At 47.6% G+C, this 21,622-nt stretch overlaps 1 protein-coding gene and 1 non-coding gene across 2 annotated transcripts in view; both read right to left on the reverse strand.

Annotated features, from left to right (window-relative positions):
• The window catches only part of LOC119376904 (dual oxidase maturation factor 1-like), a gene marked incomplete at its 3' end in the record, with an annotated part of 236,896 nt that overhangs the window by 88,953 nt on the left and 126,321 nt on the right, over nt 1–21,622 (reverse strand). The gene's annotated exons all lie outside the window — the stretch shown is intronic.
• Trnak-cuu (transfer RNA lysine (anticodon CUU)) lies at nt 13,631–13,702 on the reverse strand. The gene has a single exon. It is a non-coding gene; the product is annotated as a tRNA-Lys (tRNA).

The following is a 21,622-nucleotide window of genomic DNA, read 5'->3' on the forward strand; positions in this document are numbered from 1 at the left end:
AGTAGATATGACTGACCATTTGTCTGTTTTCTTTTCTTGTTTACGGAATAGCAAATCTGTTCAAAAGCAAATGTAAAGGCTCAGCAGCAACCTATGTCTCTTGTGAGGCTCGAACAGTTCAGGAACCGCATTGCTTCAGTGGACTGGGCTCCTGTATAGATAGAAAACACAGATGAGGGTGCTTACCGCACTCCAAGAAATGTTTCTTTTATTGTACAACTATTGCTTTCCCATTGTTTTCATTACGCTATCTGATAACGCCCGTAAACGCTGGATGACCGGTCACCTTACACGACTAGTGAAAATACACACAATGTTTGCGATGTTCATCAAAACAAGAAACGCAGACGTGCTCACGCAGTACAAATCAACACGTAATCGCTTGAATAAAGAAATAAGCGTAGCTAGAACTACTTATTACAATAACTTATTCGATAAAACTCTTTCTAGAAACCCAAAAGAAAAATGAAGGCGCAGAAAAATGATTTTATACAGAAACGCGCATGACAGGAATAGAAGTTTAGTAATTGATAAGGAAGCATCCGACTCGCATCTCGCGTACTCATTTTTCTTTGAGGTAGTTCATAGCGAATTCAGCGCTGGAATCTCTAGTTTTCTAGGCGACAAACCAAGGTCATCAATGTTTTCTCGCACAAACGGATGAAACGGAGGTTTTTTTAACACGAAAGTGTTTTATGACGGGGTCCACCAAGACTTCAGTGACGTATTTCCGTCACGAAAATGACGTCGAAAAAATATACACAATCAGACGGCAAAGAAAAAATCACAGCATATCCACGGAGTGAATGATGATGAGTGGGCGAAGCTGCGGAGGTTCATCGGTAAACCGTGAATCTTCCGTGAATTCTGCCCAGTACATCATCACCGACGTGAGATCGGCGCGTTTATACTAAAGGTTCGATGAGAGTTATGACGACTTGCAGCTCACTTTAATTTTACATGTACGCTGTGAATTTTCATTATTTAGGAAATCATTGCTTTAGAAAACATCTGGCGTCTTTCGTTAAGTAGCTGGCGTCTTTTCGTTTTGCTTTTAGAAAACATCTGGCGTCTTTTGTTGGTTTATTTCATCAATCAACGGCGTTTGAACAAAATTTTTATTGTTTAATCACGCACAGGAGAAATCTTACCAGGCACTACCTTGGAGGTAAACAATGGCTGCTAATGGGAATGAGAGACAGAAGAAGTCGGCTTTTAGCTAACACTTACACTTCTACTTCGACTAACGTTTCCTACTGGAACATGTCAATGTCTGCTAATGGGGAATGAGAGACGGAAGAATTCGGCTTTTAGTTAACGCGCACGCTGCGAATTTTTTATTGTTCAACAACACACAGGAGAAATCTCCCACCGGCACCACCTTGGAGGTCACGATCTGGTACTAGCGTTGAAGCTTTGACCAAGAACTTCGCTCCTGGAAAAGTAAACCGGAGCAAGGTAAAACAAAAGCCGTTTCTTTGTGTAAAGAGATGCACTTTCAGGGTTGTGTAAGGCTGTTATGGACAGTAAGCTTTTGTGATTGTTCGTTTCTCAGTGTTAAAAACTCATAAGGTCGACATGCCTTTTGAAGTATAGTTACTGAGCAGAATACTTGGCAGCAGCAGCTAAGTCAGTTTTCGTTAAAAAACTTAAACACTCTAGCTATTGATGATCCATTTTGTTAAAATTCCAAAGAAGTGACAACGTTTCTGGCATCTCTTGATTCCTGCAAGTCTGCCTTTTCGATAGATGTAGAGGACTTGTTCTACACCGTTTCCCACGATGCCCTTTTACCCGCCGTGCGCTGTTGTATAGAAAAGAACGGAGATGTCGCTTTCCAGAATTCTACCGGTATCTCGGTCGATAATTTTATGACCTTACTAGAGTACTACCTATCCTCAACTTATGTTGCTTCTGACAGCGAGACGTTCATTCAGCGAAAGGGAATTTGTATTGGTTCATGTGTTGCCCCAGTGCGCTGCAATATTTTTTTAGCTGCTATTGACCGCGTCTTGAATAACCTATTGGACAGCGAGAAAGTTCTACGAATGTTTAGATATGTAGACGACTTTCTCGTGATTTTAAGCACTAATTCCTTCCAGACGAATACTAGTGCTGTTGATGATATTTTAAACCTGTTTAGACGACATGGAAAGGGTTTAACCTTCCCCCATGAACTTCCTAACAATGACACCTTGCAATTTTTAGATCTTAATATGCTTTTAAGGGGGCAGCATATTTCCTTGAAGTACTCTCCGCGAGCCCAAAAAGAGCTTTTACCCTTTGATTCTGCTCATAGTAAGGTTGTAAAACGAGCTATTGCCTCACAATGCCTTGAATCGGTGCTGGCAAAGTCCTGCGTTCACTTGGCTCAGGATAGTTTTAATAGCCAGATTGAGCGCCTACAGGCGGCTGGGTTCCCCTGCTCGAACTTGACTGCTGTGTCCGAACCCTCCTTCAGAAACTGAAGGGGAAGAGAGGCATGGCTCTGCTCGTGCAGAAAAAAGGCCGGAAGTGGTGCCATATGTGCACAAAGTGGCACACAATTTAAAAATGTGGCAAATAGGTACAATGTACATATTTTTTTCAGCGTCGCATAAACTGGCTGGGCTATGCCCTCGCATTTCGGGACCACTTAAAAAACCGACGTGCGGAAAAATGCACGTTCGGCCCTACGTCACATGCGCCGTAGGCGTCGTGTACGAAATCCCACTCACTTGTGGCAAGGTTTATATCGGACAAACTGGTCGTTGCGTCAACGATCGAGCACGGGAACACGAGCGATCTGTTAAAAATAATTTATACTTTTCATCTGCCTATGCATTGTAGGACGTGTGCCTGTGAGCCAGTGCTGTCTAGCATTCGAATTCTGGGCAGAAGTGGGAATGCGCTGACGAGAGAACTAATGGAGGCTTATCACATTAAAAGAAAGACCGTGAATGTATCAGTGACACTTCTGTTTATTTATTTTTTATTTTACAGTACTGCTAGCCTCTAACTGAGGCTGTAAGCAGGAGTGGGAGTAACAAGCACTAAACGAAGTGAACAAATCAAGATACAACAGTCGTGTCACAAGAACAGAAAAGAAAGAGCGCTCCGAAGATTAATACAAAACCGTACACGCAACTTTTCAAGCACTGGTAGGCGAAAACTGATTGCAAATAGATATGACAGTATTTCTTTTCACGTAAGGATGAAAAAAAAGAAAAAAGAAAAAAAAAAAGCGGAGACGCGACAGCCATATCACGTCAACTAAAAGGGGTTAAACAGAAGGGGTTATAATGCGGTCTAAAAATAAGTGTAAGGCATATAGACAGCGTTCGAAACTATAATGGTCGTGAATGATCGTGAAAGCGATTACAACTGAAGAATCTGTACAAAAGAATCAGTGGTCGGACATTCCACAACGCCGGCTGGAAGGCGGTTCCACTCTCGAATTGTCCTCGGAAAAAAAGAGTTTGCAAATGTTTCTGTGCGGCAAGAATATTCTTTTATTCTTTATGTTTTGCGCAGTAAGGAAAGACTGTTCTTAGATACTTGGTTAGGATGCGAATATGTTTTGGTATTCCGATCCTGATTAGCATTGTCGACTGTCATGTGCATTGCGCCTGCGCGCGCCACTCGGCTGTGTATATATGTACGAAGACGTTTCTGAATAAAGCTTAGTTGCGACTAGCGCCTGTTCTGTACGTCAGTGTTCCTTCTCAGTCCTTGTCGATTTTCGCGCTAGCCAATTTTGAAGATTATGAACCAACTAGCCCAACAACGTATACTATTATTATGTCATGATTTACATGACACGCTCATGGTGCATTCGCGGCCGTTTCGCTTGCTTGATATACACCAAAAGTGGTATTGCGCGACACGACTGTATTACGAACGTAAATGAGAGATGGTAAAATGAAAATCATGACATGCAAGTCGTGTACGACATCATTTACATTCCACGCTGATGGTGCGCTCGCGGCCGTTTCGCTGTGTTGATATACACCAAACTGGTAATGCGCGATGTTACTGTATGAAGAAAATCAATAACAGTTGGTAACGAGAAAACCATGACATGTATGTCCTGACTTACACGCGACGCTCATGATGCATTCGCGGCCACTTCGCTAGCTTGATATACACCAAAACTGGTATTGTGCGACACGACTGTATGGCGAACGTAAATGAGATGTGGTAACATGAAAGTCATGATATGCATGACATGTACGACATGATTTACACGCCATGCTCATGGCGCAATCGTGACCGTTTCACTAGATTGATATACACCAAAATTGGTATTGCGCGACGCGACTGTATGACGAACGCAAATGAGAGGTGGTAACATGGAAATCATGACATACAAGTTACGTACATGATTTACATGCCACGCTCATGATGCAGTAACTACGAAGTCTGGGTCAGTTGGTACATGACGCTGAGGCTGAGTCTTTGTGTGTGTCACTTCTTCCCCTTGTCCGGCGTCCTTTTGACTGGTTTTCGCCTCAGCTCATGATGCATTCGCGGCCGTTTCGCTTTGCTTGAATACACCAAAATTGGTATTGCGCGATGTGACTGTATGACGAACATAATTATTATTATTATTATTTCCAAATACTGTTGGCCGTCATGGCCGTAACAGGGTGGGTACAGTGATTTTAATGCTAACACAGAATATAGTAAGTAGAACAAAGTATAATGAAAACAAACTGTAGAAAAGAATACATATTTTTCAAAAACCAATAAGAAACTGTAGGAAGAAAAAAAAAACATATAGACAGACATTTGGACGATGTTACAGTATGCAATATGACAAAAAAAAAACTACAGAGTTTCGAACGTTATGAGAACTCATGACAATGTACGTATACACTAGTAGTAACACTAGTAAAGTGACAGGTGGTAACATGAAAACGATGATATGCGTGTCATGTACGATATGATTTACATGACACTGTCATGATGCGCTTCTGGCCGTTTTGTTAACTGGATATATAGCACAATTGGTATGGCATCACACGAGTGCGTGATGAACATAAATGACAGGTCATGCGCTGTATATACCAGAATACACGTTTCATTGGCATGGTATATACGAGATTGTGCATGCATTCGTGCATGGCAAACATGCGATATAGGGTGAACTAGATGCCATGGCATGAATGATTTCACTTGGCTCGAAGACAAACAAGGCGGTGCATGCAGCTCTTTGCTGGCTGCTTCGCATTACATCGATTCCCACTGTGCCTGGATCTGCCGAATTTTTTGCATGCGGAGCTCTCGGATGTGCGCCCTGTTGCTTCTTACTCGTTGTGTCAACTCGGAACACACGTGAAATTTTGTTTTTGGAGTCTGATGCGCCGTGCATACCATGCGCTGAAGGCATCGTACGTTTTAGAGGCTTTGTCGTTCAACGAAAGGGCAATAAACATTTGTTGTTGTTATCGGACTACGTGATGTATGTATTGTGCGGTGTGCGCTCGCTGCGTGCTTCTGTGTGCGCACTGGAATTACAAACTTTACGTGCACGATCGCGTATACAATACAGCGGCGTCTTCTTTTCGACGTGAAGTTACGTCAACTGTAGCTTCGCGTTGTGCCGAATAGCTACTGCGCTGACTCCATATACAGCAAAGAACCGCTAATCGGGCAGTAGATCTGGAAATCGGGCTACGAGAAGGGAAAAAAAGGCTTAACGCCTAGCAGAACGCGTCAGTCACTGCTAGGTGAGTTCGAATACGATGAGGCAGGGGCTGAATGTTTTTTATTACGGCACGTACCGGTACTCTCTGTACTGTTGCACAAAAACGCTCCACGAAGAATTTCAGCACGCAACGCTCGGGCCTGCCACGCACGAACAGCCTGGTAAAACGTCTGATTGGAACATTTTACTGCGTGTGCGAACCGCACAAAACGCGCTAAGTTTACGCCGGGACTACAGATCAAGCAGAAGCGAAGCACCGCGGAGAGCGCGCCGCGGGGCGTCAGCTGTTTGTTTGCCCCATACCGGTTGTCTACCCCATAAATCTGACGTCACTTCCGCCACACTTTTCGCAATGCATTGGGATACGATCGGGCCTCCCTTAGTTTTTCCTTCCTCCATGCCTCTGCACGAGCTCATTGCTGTGTTCGGTTTCGGTTCTGTATTGCACTGTACGAATGCCATGGGGCGCCGCTCTGGCATTCCTGTTTTACCCAGGCGACGTGCAAATAAAAGCCTGTGTGGAGAGTACTCGTTGAGTGCGGACGTTTCTTCTGCTTCGGCGCTTCGCGCCAAACCGCGTGTTCGGGCTGGCTGGCGTCCCAACGGTCGCGTTCGTCACCGGTCTCCGCCTGCTGTTGCGCCGGGTCTACCAGCCGCAACATAGCACTCATATTTCCCGAGTATTGCAGATGGCGTCCATATCTCACGCAGCGCCTCTTCTATCGTCTGTCGACGACATTTGCTGCGAAGCACGCAGATACGCGGCCAATTTTTTCTCTGACCGAAACTAAGGTCCCTTTGTATTATGCATTTTTTATTCCTATCTCAGCTATTGTCTGTTTGTCTGGGCCAATACAACGTTGTCTAACATGCAAAGCTGTGGTTTTGGGACGTTAAACCCCAGTATTATTATAATTATAACATGCTAAAGCCACAAATTCTGCAAAAGAAAATGGTCCGCGCGATTTCTCACGGGTCTTATGATCTGCCCACTAAGCATTTCTTCTTACAATATCATGTTTACCTGTAAACAAATTATCGGCAAGAGCTTTGCATGCTTTTATGAAACAATAACAAGAAAAAAACGATTCGTTTCTTTCTAAAATTGTTCCACTTACATTTCTAGACTCGTCATATCATACCAGAGTACAAATTAGTTTTCGTATTACCAAAGTGGAGAACTAACTATGATTTTCTATGTTAAGTTGTATTGTGCCAAAGTTCTTGAATGCCGCACTTTATGACCGCCTAAATACTACGTCTTTTTCTGCCATACGCGAGGAGCATTATTCAGCAATCTGTGCTACCGTAATATCAAGTCTTTTCATGCTTCATATATTGTACTGTTCCGAATTACGGTACCTGTGTCTTTTGTCAATTCACCTTCTACAAATGAATAGCGATTTGTACGAACTTTCTGCCCAGTGCTTCTTTTCTGCTTTGCGCCTACTGCTGACATGTAAGGATGGCGAGGCCAGTCAACGGGTGTGAAATTTGCTGATTTTTTATTCCATTCCCAGCTTGTATCTACAAACTTAAATAAAGACTTGATTGATTGACATCTGTCATGCCACTGAAGAACCTCCGTTATGCGCGGAGCAACACCACCTAAATGGTGTATAAAATAGCTCGCCGTTTGTGTGCTAGAGGTTGTATGCCTGGTGGCCGAGCGGCTACACGCATCGCGCCTCGGAGCAAGAGGTCGCAGGTTCGAATCCCCGATCCCACTCCAGCCAATGATTTAACAGCGAAGCTGTTAAGGCTAGCCGGAATTTGTGCGGCCTGCGGCTATGTGCCGTGAGGCCTAAGCGAAAATTATCATCATCATACACTGGTATGTGGCGCAGAAATTGGGCAAATCCCACTACTCACCACTGGCGTACGGACGACGAAAGAATACTAGGGATCGGGAAAGGCAACGGCGGCTGCGAGAAGACCTCGAAGCGATGGAAGGCCTACGCCAACGACAACGTGTCTGTAGGTGAGATGAGAGGTGCGAACACTTGGCTTTGGCGCGAGCTTCTGTCTCTGAAATTTGGACATCCGTGTCTTGTCTGTGACTGTCTGTGGTTTAACTCGAACCTCTCAGTTATGTTTTCCCTTGATCGTTTTCTCCTTGATATGTGTGGATTGGAGTCCCGTCAGGAGATGATCGCGTCGATGAAGCAGGAGGCAGGTCGGAGGTAATAAAAACTTCAAGGTATCTTGCAGCGAAATATTTACAGTCATATGTACATTTGCCGCAGCACACTGATGATAACATAGACATCAACACATCTTACTCTTCTACTTAACTTTCTTAAGTTAGAGCCTAGAACACTGTTACTACATACGAAGAACTCGACCACCAAGTGGTTACGGCCCAGACAAAGTTGCATCGTATGGAGTCTTACTGATCGATCAGTTAAGTGATTACAGCCTAGACTGAAGGGAAACGAATTCCGTCCACTCTTAAGTACCTTGCGGTAAACAAAGAAAAGGAGACGCGGCCACTGGTGGTCGCCTAACATTCCCTTATCCAATCCGTTTATCCTCAGATTAAGCCACTCCCTACCGGGCTGTCCCTAATCTCGACAGCAGTGTCTTTACAGTGCAGACAGGCCTTTTGGCACTCTTTCCCATCATGGCTCTCCCTCTCCTTCCCACGCTTTCAGGGATTCTCACGGGTCGAAATACATCGGTATCGTAGCCCTGGTGCATTGACGCCATTTTCCCACACTCATCGAGGTGAACCCGCAGAGCCAGTCGTTAAACGGTTCCGAGAAAGAAAAGGCGTTTGCGTGTCCCTGCCTCCCACGCATTCGGACCTTGCATTGCTGCGAAAGCACATGTCCGGCGTTAAAGTGTCCCCTCGAGCGACGGCGGAGGGCAGGAGATGTTTGCCCCCTCATCTTCCACGCGTTCGGGCCGCTCTTCTCCAAGCCGGCCTCTAAGAAGAGAACGTCGCTTAACCGCAACCCCTGCTGGCCATCGGGGTAGACAAGCTCCTCAAAGGAAGCCGTTTGCTTTCCATTGATAAATGCACAGCCAAACACCAGGCAGAGAGAGAGCCGAGAAAGAAGCTTTGTACGACGTACAGTGCCGTGCCGTCCCGTCTGCACGATCGACTTATGAGCGGCAAAACCTAACACTCTCTGCGCTAAGAATCATTGTAGAAACAACCTAGTAAAGGTAGCTAAAGCCTAGCAATGACTAGAGGAAACCTCGAAAGAACCTGCATCACATAGCTAAGGCCTAGAAACAGCAACCAGATTGGTCTTCAGAATCGTCCAGTTTCACTGTTTCAAGCTTGGCGCAGCTTAGTACAAGCTCCGGCATTTTTTTTCAGTGTTTCTTTATTTGCATCTACCTCGAATTTTCGCTCACGGACAACGCGATTTTTAGCTCACAACAAAAGACGCCGACATAGCGATTTCTTCAAAACGAGTTCTTTAATGCTCTCACGATAAAATAACTTAGAGGGCGCTTAAGCCATGCTTTCAAGAGTAGAACACGATATCGTATTCGCGCCCGTGCGCATTGCCTTCAACCGTGAAGCAGGTAAAGAACGTTTGTGCGGGTAACATAAGCAGTTTCAAACTATCCTTCCCTACTGTAAGTGCAGTGGCGAAGTGCCCTCTACGCCACAATTATTCCTTTTGCAAATTGGCGAAGTATACACTCTAAACGTCCGTAAGGAGCCACATGCACCTGTGCCTTGTAATAAGCGGGCAGCCTTAAGCCAGTCACTCGTAGGGCAATTCAGATGTTTTGACGCCTCGTGCGCTTCTACGATTCTGCTACTGAATATCACGTGCGTCAAGAAGACTTCTCCAGACGATATTCTCATCGCGTCTTTCTTACGATACGGTTTTGAGCACAAGCATGGCTCCATAGTAGATCATATGCTTGCGACACAGAAGGCCTCGGGTAGATTCTCACTCAGACCAACCATTTTTAAATGCGAAGCAGCTTTTCCGCTGGGCTTTGTCAGTAGTTCCATGGCGACCGTCCTCTTCTAAAACCTACAGTAGCCATCTGTAACATGTAGAGCGCGCGCTCGCGCCAAGGAGAAGTCTTCTTCGACTTGTTCTTCGACCGCCTTGATGATGATGAAACGTGCAGAGCGCGCGCTCGCGCCAAGGAGAGGTCTTCTTCGTCTTGTTCTTCGACCGCCTTGATGATGATACGTGCATAGCACTTTAGGGGCCCGGGCTGGCGTATGCTATCCTATGGCGTAACGCAGACAAAACCACGTGTGCTGGCACGTGCTAACGCGTTCGGGCCTGTGTAAGGGGCTGGGTAAGACGCTGTGGCCTCTCCGCCTTACGCTCTCTCAGCAATCACGTGATGGCGTCGGGGAACGAGATTCTGCAGACGCGCGATGAACCAGCGTGGCTGCTCCAACAAGAGTTCGGGATGAGTAACAGCAACAGCAAATACAGCGAATTTATGGAGTGCTCTACATGCAAGGGCGCGTTAACATCGGGCAAGGTGCCCGTGATGAACGGAACTTTAAGTCGACCCATGCGCTCCTTCGCATCCCCACATGATTCCCTTTAGTGGGACATGGTGTAATGTTTAATGCTTATTAAATGCGGAGCATTTCTTAGTCGCACTTGCGGCGTCGGCCGCCGTCCACACCCCCACTGCGTATGCTCGGCTCGTCTCGTGCCGGCAGCAAGCCTCTCCTCTCCCTCCCTCGCATGCTCGGCTCGTCTCGTGCTGGCAGCAGGCCTCTCTCTCCCTCCCTCCTCTCGATCGAACGCGGGCGGTGTGGGTATAAGCGGCGGAGCGCGCGTTCAGAATTCAGTCAAGGGCGTCTTTACTTGGCTTTCGCTTGACTTGACGCTTTGCTTGACTCGAGTAGATGCGATGGAGGCAACAGTACCTTCAATCAGCATCCCACCTCTCGTTGAAGGCAACGTTACCCACCCTCACCGTCGTCGGCGTCAACAGCAGCAAGCAGCGCAGAAGACAAGGCTGCGAGAAACGAGCATACGACGCTGAACGCAAGCGTTTGAAGCGAGCTGCGGACCCGGTGCACGAGAAGCAGCTGCGAAACGGCAACGACGGGCTGTGGATCCTGAACGTCGTGCTCGAGAAGCAGCAACCGTTCGTGAACGTGGAGCAGCGGATCCATCACTCGGGCAGCGCGACGCTTCTGCGAAACCCAATTACGCAACATTCACGCGATACCCCCACCACTCTGCGACGCATTTACTCGAGTTCCCCCCGTGGGAAGATGCGGGCGACATTTTTTATTTGCATCTTTGAATTTTCGCTCAGGGACAACACCAATTTTTCGCTCGCATCCAAAGACGCCGACACCGAGACCGGCATTTCTGCGAAACGAACTCTTTAACGTTATCGCGTTATAAAAACTTGGAGGTCGCTTGAGCTAAGCCTTCAGGAGTAGAACGCAATAACGTAATCGGGCCCTGTGCGCGCCGCCTTCAACCGTGCCGCAAGGGAAGGATGTATATTATTACTTGTGCGGTTTAACTTCCAAAAACCAAGATATAATTTAGGAATGGCGGACGGGGCGTGTTGGTTCAGCATATTTGAAGTGTAAGGCGCGACGACGACATTGCGCTCCGTGTATGTGTACTCTCCCTTGTGTCCATTGTCGCCGTCGCGCCTTGCACTTCGGATATAATTATCAGGAATGCCGTAGTGAAGGGCTCCGGAAATTTCGACCACCTGGAGTTCTTTAACGCGCACCTAAACCTAAGTGTACGGGCCCCAAGCATTATCGCATCCATCGAAAATGCGGTTGCCGGGGCCACGAATTGATCCTGTCGACCTTCGGGTCAGCCCTCGAGCACCATAACCACTAGACCAACGTGGCGGGTCGCAAGAAAAGGAACGTTTGTGCGCGTAACATTGGCCATTTGAAACTGCTGCAAGTGCAGTTGCGAAGTACCCCCTACGACATAATTCTTCCTTTTGAAAATTGGCATAGTATACGCACCACACATCCGTGAGAAGTCACACGCACCTGCACCTTCTAATAAGCAGTTAGCTTTAAACCACCCACACGAAAGCGCCTTGAATGTTGTTGTGAGCGTGGTGCTATTGTGCGAATCTGACACGCAATACTGCATGCGTCAAGGAGACTCCTTCCAGTACATGACATGGCGTTTTTACGAAGTAGTTTCAATTACAGGCATGGCTCCGTGGTAGAACGCATGCTTGCCACGCCGAAGGCGTGAGTTCGGTTCTCACTGACATAAAAAGCTTTTTTTAAAGACGATAGTCTTTCTTGGGGAACTTAAACGCAGAAATTTTGGCCTGTCTTTCTGTTTGTCGGCACGTCCCTCGATTCAGCCACTCGGCCAAAGTTGAACCACTTGCCCAAGGGCCAGCCATCGTGAACGGCTGACTAGGTTCATACTTGTGTACATTGTTGATCAAAAAGCAAACATTGCGCATATCTGAGGCGCAACATCACTAGGTAAGTATTAGGTGGTGTGTTCCTTTTATAGAAAATACATAGATACGAATTCTAGAGACCCTAGTTTCTTAAGCTGCGCTGAAAATGCGACTGCGCCGAAACTTGGCTTCCTCCGTGCCCTCTGCACGAGCTCATTGTTGTGTTTCGGTTTCGGTTCAGTATTGCACTGTACGAATGCCATGGGGCACCGCTCTGGCATTCCTGCTTTACCCAGGCGACGTGAATATAAAAGAGTGTGTGGAGAGTACTCGTTGAGTGCGGACGTTTCTTCTGCTTCGGCGCTTCGCGCCAAACCGCGTGTTCGGGCTGGCTGGCGCCGCCGGTCGCGTTGGTCACCGCCGTCTTCGCCTGCTGCTTCGCCGGGACTACCAGCCCGCAACACAGCATTTACGTTTCCCGACGTATTGCCAGATGGCGTTCATATCTCACGCAGCGCCTCTTCTATTGTCTTTAGACGACATTTGCAGTGAAGCACGCAGATACGCGGCCATTTTTTCTTATTTATTTATTTGCATCTTTGTATAATTTTCGCTCACAGATCGCCGATTGTTCGCTCACTAGCATCGACGTCGCCGCCACCGAAATTTCTGCGAAACGAGCGCTTTAACGCTATCTCGTTAATACTTGGAGGCGATGGACGTCACCAATATCTGCCAAAAAAAATTACACCATCTCCCACTGAAGGGAAACATGTGGGGATGTGAAGCAGCGCATGAGTAAAGTTCTGTTTATCACGGGCACCTTGCCCGATGTTAACGCATCTTTGCAAGTGGAGCACACCATGAATTTACTGTAGTTGCTGTTGCTGTTACTCGTCCTGAACTCTTGTAGGAGCACGCCACGCGGATTCATCGCGCGTCTGCGGAATCTCGTTCCCCGACGCCATCACGTGATTGCTGACAGGGTGTAGGGGGAGAGGCCACAGCGCCTTACCCAGCCCCTTACACAGGCCCGAACGTGCTAGCACGTGCCAGCACACGTGGTTTCGTCTGCGCTACGCCAAGCTAGGACAGCATACGGCAGCCCGGGCCCCTAAAGTGATCTGCACGTATCATCATCAAGGCGGTCGAAGAACCAGAGGAAGAAGACTTCTCCTTGGCTTGAGAGCGCGCTCAGATGGCTATGCTAGGTGGTAGAAAGCGGACGGTCGCCAATGGAACTACGGACACAGCCCAGCGAAAAGCTGCTTCGCCCGGGCCGTAGCGGAGGAGCTACATCTTCCCGTGCCGACCTGGGTGGAGCCACCGACCGGGTGAAGAGATGGAGCCTCTTCGCTTCCACCCCTGATCCCGATCCCTTTGGTCTTTTTGAATAAAGTTCCTCGCTCACTTGCATCGAAAAGATTAGACAAACCGAGCTCCCAGATGAAGGCCCCGTCTGGAGTAACAACATTCATGTAAGTATTAATGACAACTAACAGAAAATAATGCCGAGAAAAGTATAGGGGATGTTATTTTAGTGATTAGGATAAATGTGAAGAAAGTAAAGTGGACGAAAAGGTAACTTGCCACCGGCAAGGACCGAACCTGCGACCTTCGAGTAAAGAGTCCGATGCTCTACCACTGAGCTACGGCGGCTGTCATCCTCCACATCGGCAAGTTATCCTTTTGTCCACTTTACTTTCTCTCCATTTATGTCCTAATTACTACAAATAACATCCCCTATACTTTCCTTGGCATATTATCTGTTAGTTGTCATTAATATGGTGTCTAACAAAGAAAAACGAGCCCTTAAAAGTAATCGTCTTTCCAACATTCATGTCAGTGCCTCTTTAATATACAGTAAAACTTCGGTGACACGAATCTCGCGGGGTTTAAAAATATTCGTATCATCCGAAATTCGTATCACCAGAAAACATGGAAAATAAGGAAGCGACAAAAGCGTGTTGGCATACGTATACGTTTTGATTTAGTGTTTCTCAGGGCCGTCATGAACAGCTCTGAATGATTGCCAGTAATGTTTATAGACGTCAACGATCATACTTGTACTCGTACATATACGGTGCATGAGCGCGTGTGTAATTAATGAACCAGATGTGCTGTGACCCATGACCGCTAGTAGCCCCTTCCTAATCTTACTGCGCTGTTCCGCATGACACAAGAGTACTGCAGCGAATGTGACCTAAGAAGCGCTTTGCACACGATAGATGGACGCCAAGCTCCTTCGCCAAGACCGTCCGCTTTGTCTCTTGGGGTCTCCGTCCGCCTTTCTTGGGACTTCATGACGGACCCGCAACCCAAGTTTCAATCTTATTTCAAAGAACCTCTAATTGCGGGGACATGGCTTGCATCGACGTGGCAGCCACGTGTTCTCACAGTACAAAGACGCTGCTGCCTCGAGCACAGGAGCACGCGTCAACGCGTCGCGAAAAAAAAGCGCGACGTCAACGTAATCTGTAATGTAAACGCGAAGGCGCATTAAGGCCCCCAAAGTTCGCGCGCACTATCTCTGAGGCAACGACGCACCGTTGATGGTCGCGCAGCGCAGCGCATGCCCGCAGCCGCGCGTGACTGCCGCGTCTTCCGCGACAGCGCGGGCAGCACCTAATTGTTCCTGTGCGCTAGCGTACACACATTCGTATCAAACGTCGGGGGGTGCAAATCGGTTCGCAACAACCCTGCTCCAATATATTGCTGGCTAATGGGCCTTGACCAGGATCACAGAAAAATTCGTATCACCCCGAAATTCGTACTAGCCGTAATCATATCGCCGAGGTTTTACTGTAGACGAGTACAGGCTTGCAGAAAGAACTTTGCGATATTTTAATTCAAGCTCTCCTTTGCTTGAACAGCTAGCGTGATTGAGTACATATGTAAAATACGCCAGAAAACATTCTTACTTTCAAAGCAGGCCTTGCAGCAGAAAAATAGTGCGTACTAGACATGTCATGTTCATCTTTGTCATTAATAATATTAATAATTTAAAATAACATTGGTGAAGTAGCTTACAATAATAACCAAGCAACGTCATAGCATGAGCTATCTGGAGAGGACACTAACGAACTCGCTCAATGTGTAGAGTGTAAACACGATAAATTGCTAATCAAACAACAGCGCAAATGTAGGCATTCTTCGAAATGGGCCCTGAATACGTTTATGAACAGGACGGAAAGTTCCGTATCCCTAGTTCGACACGAACCACACAAGTAGCGAGGCGGTAGACACATCACAGAACTCAATTCCAGTCGAAATAGGTCTGCTCGAGCGGCGCCTTACATTCTGCCCCACAAAGAATGCAGCGGACGAGTATGAGCCCCGCAAATATGTCACTGAGTTTTAACAGCAGAGCTGCTTATGCCAGCCGTTGGTTGTGATGCGGCAGCTGAAAATGAACAACACCCTAAACCGGCGAGCGCTATGCTCGTCCACTTCCTGCTGTTCTTCATGTTCTGCTTCGCTCCCGGAACACGTGCGCCGCTTTGTCCGGCGAGCGATAGAATAACTCAGGTGGGTGAGAGAACAAGTACGCAGAAAGACATAGACAGAGCAAAATTCTAGGCCATAAACATTTCTTGACGAGGCAGGATTCGATCCCGCGTACACGCGATCCGAAGGCGAGCATCGCAGCCACGTTTTTCTGAAGGCGCGCTAGCCGAAAATGAGACAGGTCCTTGTTCACAAATGAAACTTACCCTTAACTTATGACTTAAATAACCGATTGGGGCTTAACGCATATCACAAACCAATTTCGCACTTAAGGCAAACTTAAATCGGCACTTAGATTACGGAAGTAAAGTACAGTTACTGGCTACCTTAAGAGTGACTTTCGCTGTTTTCTCGTGAAAAGAAATCTACGAATAAAAACAATATCGACGAAGCCGGCGGTCTCGCCGGCTTCGTCGATTCGGCTGGACGCGCGGAATAGATTACACAGGATGAAGCATATCGTTTCGCCCCACTGTTGCGCCTAGTTATGAGGGGCTGCCAGAATCCCGTAGAGGCGTATAACGACGCGGAATTCCTGCCGCGGTACCGCTTTTCCAAGCGGCGGTGCTAAGCATGTAAGAAATTCTGCCGCTGGCTCCAAAGGAAAACGCACAAGGTCACCCCGTTCCGCCACTGAATGCCGCCGACATGCGGCATGCATGACATCAAAATGGCGAAATGTCAATAGAAATTGCTGGCAGTGCGCGTCCGTATAGAGCTGCTGCGGGCGGCCAACCAAATCTTTTGGCAGCCTGCGCCCGCAGAACTGCTCGGACACCCAAAGAAACTGAGAAACTGAGTAGCAAGTAAAAGACGCACAATTGTGAATTTTTTTTTAAATGCGAAGCATTTCTTAGCGAACCTTTGTCACTTTGAACGTTTCTATCTACGCATCTATCTCTCTATCTATCTATCTATCTAGCCGCCTACGTCTGGGTGCTCTTATGATCGCCTCCTTAACTTGGTGTGGACCAAAATTAGCATGGAGGGTAAGAGTATTTGACGAATATGACTGTCGGGTCATGGCATGAGTAACGCGAAAATCCTGTCGCGTATGTCGTCAGACACTTTCCTCCTGACACGTGTGGCACATACCCGTTTACCACGGGCCGCTGCGTACGGGTATGCACCACACGTGATTCACCGTTTATATCTACCCAGGAACGGCGAGAATAGACATTGGTAATTTAAATGAGAGAGCGTTAAAAGTATCCGAGATCGGCAGCGTTGACACGACGAATGGAAAGAATGAAAATTAGGCTTCCAGCAGGAATCGAACCCAACCATCCTGCGTGGCAATCAGGTATTCTACCACAGAGCCACGCCACGTATAGAAACTGGTTTGGAAAAACAACCTATGCAGGCGTATGGCCGGTGCAGCGTCACTTGTGGTTATGGTGTTGGCTATCCAATTTTGCAAGAAAGCAATAAACACTATATGATACTCCTACGATACAGTGTCATATCAGAGTAACGTCTGTGGTCCTGGTGTTGGCTCCGCTTTTATAGCAGTCTAATAAACATTACATTTGTATTCCTATGGTTCAGCAAGCTGTATTGAAGCATTGCTCTACCCCGGAGGAATACATTAACGAACGTTACGTATGATATTCACATCATCGCACCGTAAAGTGCACTCAGTCCGCCAGAACGGAGCAGTGTCCTCTTCATTTCTTACGAGGCTGGGCGATGTCCTCATGCTGACCGAGGATGATGCCACATTGACTGACAGCCTGTTTGTAGACTAGGCTACGTAGGCCACATACGCCCAGGTAGTCTAAGAATACGACAAGCGCCATCCACTGACGTTGGTCTACGTAGCACTATCTAGGCCAACCAGCCTGGACGGCCTATACCTCACCAACGCGAAGGGCGACATCAGGTTCTGACATGTCGCCGGCTCTATCGACGACAATTTGTGGGCGAAATGACCAAGGCATCAACGATTTCCAACAGCTGCATTATACCTCATACTTCACTACACATGGAGCCCTCGTCACCGCGATCACAACCGGATCCAATAACAAGTAATGACCAGTTGTTGGTGCTCACTGACGACGGTGATTATGACCTTCTTCAAGAAATGTCAGGAACCTCTTCCACACATGCGCACGGGTTCGTGAAACGTGCTTATGTTCTCCATCATAAGGACAAGGACTACACATCAGCTTACTGATTCTGGTGTTGGTAATACCCACATTGCCGTTGGCAGCGTTACCCAACTGTAAACAACTGGTTATACAATACATATGCGGCTCTTCAACAAATATGTGTGCGTATAAAATTTATTCAAATCTTTAGCGTCATTTTATAACGTTTCGCTCAGTAAAAAAATTACGCCACAGTCACCTTCCCGCCGAATGCTTCGTGTAACATCGACTCTCACGGTACGTGGGATCTGCCGATTTTTTTTATTATTGTTGGTTCCTTTCACATGGTAACACTCCCCTTATTAGCAAACATGGAAACACGCAAGGACGCTCAGAAAATTGAAATAAGTTAAAATACACCAGGTGCTCAAAAGCAGAAAAAGAATGCAGGAGCGAAATGTACATAAGGTACAAAAGAACCACTCCTATTGCACGCGATATCTCACAACAGTAACAAACACACTTGTTGATGAAAACTAATCGAGAGTTGTGACGGCCACTGTACAGCGACGGCCGCCGAGCGGCGCCTGCTTGTTGTGGCCAGCCGAAGGCTGAAATACCGACAAAATACCGCGGTAAAATCTACCAAAAGATAGTTTTTACCGCGGTATCCTCGGCTATCACGTTTGTTTTTGATGGCGAAAATAAACGGAATTGAATTGAATTGAAATCGATAAATATTTATGACTGGGACATTTACGTCCAGCGTTGCGCTAAAGTTAGTCATTTATTGTGCTTAATTCAATGAAACAAGCATAAAACTTCTATATTCTCGTTCCCAGGAGCCTTACTTTCATAAGTGAGCCTTAAGTGCAGTTTGTGGAACATTCTCCAAACTTATACTTACGTTCTGTTCTTGAATACGGGCCGTAGTCTTGTATAGTATAGTATAGCAAGGGGGTGGTAAAGGCAAGTGAAGGTGAGGAGGAGAGATGTGAGAGTGAGGGGTAAGGACAGAAGGGGGGAACGGTATATCATAGAAAGAAAGAGGAAGAGAGAAACAGAAAGAAATATGAAACGCAAAGAGGAAAAAAGTCAGTTTCTCCGCAAAGGCGAAGCAATGAATGCGATAGCAACAAATTGTATTGTTACACGGAGCGAGGTTGGCTATCCGATCTCGCGTAACTACAAAACGCTGGTGTAAGAGAATACGGCCGCTCCAGGGAGCGATGCTCTCTGCATAGTCACTTCGCGTTGAGAGCGCAGCACGTAGAAGGGTGTACGAGCCGCCCGCTGTGATGGCTTTCGAGATAGCACGCGCGCGCCAGCGATCGCGATCGCGCCCTTAGATTCAAAGTTAACACTTGCTCCTCACGCGACACTCCCCCACCCCCCTCCATCGAGTCTTCGCGTCTGTTAAGTCTCGTTAAAGACGGGTGGGGCGTTTCCTGTCTGCTTGACGGCAGGCCTCCCGAGCGGGGTGATGTTATCGCATGCACCCTCCGAGCGATGGGCCGGCTTGTTTGAACTCTGCTTCGGCCACGTTCGCTGCCCCCGCTCGCGCGCTTTTACCCGCGGAAGAACATACAATTCGCGGGAGGATCTTATCAATTTGAACTTCATACCGGAAGGACATGACAGTCCTTCCGGTATGAAGGACTGTCATGGCAGTGAACAAAACTGAAAGGGCCTTGTTCTTGCTAGTTCCAACGGACCGGGCAAGTTTAGCAAGATCCAAGTCCTTAAATAGAGCCACCGCCTTGCTTTTCACTCTTGTTTCTCCTGCTTGTCGAATGCCTTTCTTGCAGCGCTTAAAATGAGACTACTGCAGCCGTAGGGTCCTTGTTACATGAGACGGAATGTTCTTCTCCCATTTTTGCTAGAACTTCCACGCCCTCTTGGGAACACGAGCTGTCACTAAAAGGTAAAGATGGGGCACATTTGCCAGCCCACTCCGATTCCCACAAGTGTGAGCCGTATCTGCATAAAATTCAGATTCTGGGGAGAAGCAGGGACACCACTGCTCGAGAACTGTTGGAAGCCTTTCACATAAACGCACGAGGCTTATTATGCATTTGTGACACTTCATTGTTCCTTTCGCAGGCAGAGAGCACGTTCTTGCATCGCAGGTTGTGATTAAGATGGTATCCGATCGTTGTGAGCCTGCCCTTTTGCGCATGTCTATACCTATGTATTGCATTGCACAAAACGTTATCTCTTCGATGTTTGCCTTGCTTTCTGCGCATGCGCTGGCATATATATACTACTGCAGTAAATTTGAAATAAACAGTGGAAAGTTTGCGCTCCCCTTAATCCTTCCTTGGTGATTTCTTTGCGCGAAATAGCCACATCCGTGGCTTCTGAAAGAACATGAACCGACTAGCCCAAGAACCTGTGCTTCTGGATCACCCGCTACGCCGAGACGAAAGCCTTGCCCAAAGGCAGGGCCGCCGAGGTAGCCAAATTCTTCGTGGAGAACATCGTCTTGGGTCATGGAGCCCCAGACGTCCTCATCACAGACAGAGGTACCGCCATTACTGCGGACCTAACTCAGGCGATATTCAAATACATACAGCAAGACGAGCCACCGCCACACCACCGCCTACCACCCGAAGACCGATGGTGTCACCGAGCGCCTAAGTAAGATCATCGCCGACATGATGGCCACGTACGTCGACGTAGAGCACTAGACGGGACGCCGTCCTTCCGTACGTGACCTTCGCTAACAACACGGCCGTCCAAGAAAAGACGCAGACGACGCCGTACAAGTTGGTCTACGGAAGGAACCCGGCGACGACGCTCGACGCTCGACGCCATGCTACCCAACGTCACCGACGAAGAAAATCTTGATGCCGCCGCTTACTAACAACGTGCCGAAGAACCTCGACAGCTCGCCCGCCTGCGCATCAAGACCCAGCAGCACACCGACAGCCGTCGCTGCAATCTTCGACGACACTTCGTGGAGTACCAGCCTGGCGTCTGGGTCTGGGCGCCAATACGACGACGCAGACTGAGAGAGAAGCTTCTTCGACGATACTTCGGGCCGTACAGGGTACTTCGACATCTCGGCGCACTCGACTACGAGGTTGACCCCGATGGCATCACGAACTCTCTGAGGCGCCGAGCTCGACCCGAGGTTGTGCATTTGGTGCGCCTTAAACCGTACTATACCCTTAACGCACCTGAGGACTGTAATGCTTGCTTGCTTTATTAGTTTTCTTTAGTATTGGATGTTTTCATGTTCTGTTTTTAAGCATCGGGACGATGCTTTTTCAGAGGGGGGCATTGCCGCGCGTCATATTTTTCATGAGTGAAGCTTCACCCACAAAGACTGTGGGCAACGCGCTGCGCAGGCCGCGCCGCCATGTGTAAGAAGCTTCGCGAATTTTTTCGAACGTTCCTTTAAAAATGCGCGCCGCACGCGAATGTTCCAGCTTTGTCGAGAGGTAACGCCACCACCAGCGATATCGCTGGAAAGTTCAATAGCGCCTCTATAAAAGCCGACGCGCTTGACCACTTGTCAGTTGATCGACGGTCCTCGCTCTGTTCGCCGCTATCAGTGCATACCGTGTGTATTGCTGTAAATTAACTTTCCGTTTCCCGGCCACAGGCTCGGCCAAATAAACAGTTTCAGCTTGAAAACGCCGACTGCTGTCTTCGTCGACTTCACGACCACGTGAGAATATTAATTATCTATTTATATATTTATGCACAGGGTATTAGGTCCAAGACTCCAAGAATATGCTATCCAGAGAATTGCGTTGTCGCCCTTTAAGGCTGGAGGACGCGGCAGCGTTAACGTCAGGCAATACTCGTGATATTTCTGGAGAAGAAAAAGATACTACAACTTCTGGGTCGCTATTCTCGATGCGTTCATCCAAAGGAGATGTCCACAGTCCATTTCTGCAGAGCGCGTTCAGTGATTCGAAAAAGCGGTTAGCCGTGATGTCACCTCGCTCTTGACCACGTCGCCGCACCGAAC

The sequence above is a fragment of the Rhipicephalus sanguineus genome, unplaced genomic scaffold (genome assembly GCF_013339695.2).
Source record: "Rhipicephalus sanguineus isolate Rsan-2018 unplaced genomic scaffold, BIME_Rsan_1.4 Seq271, whole genome shotgun sequence".
NCBI lineage: Eukaryota > Metazoa > Arthropoda > Arachnida > Ixodida > Ixodidae > Rhipicephalus > Rhipicephalus sanguineus.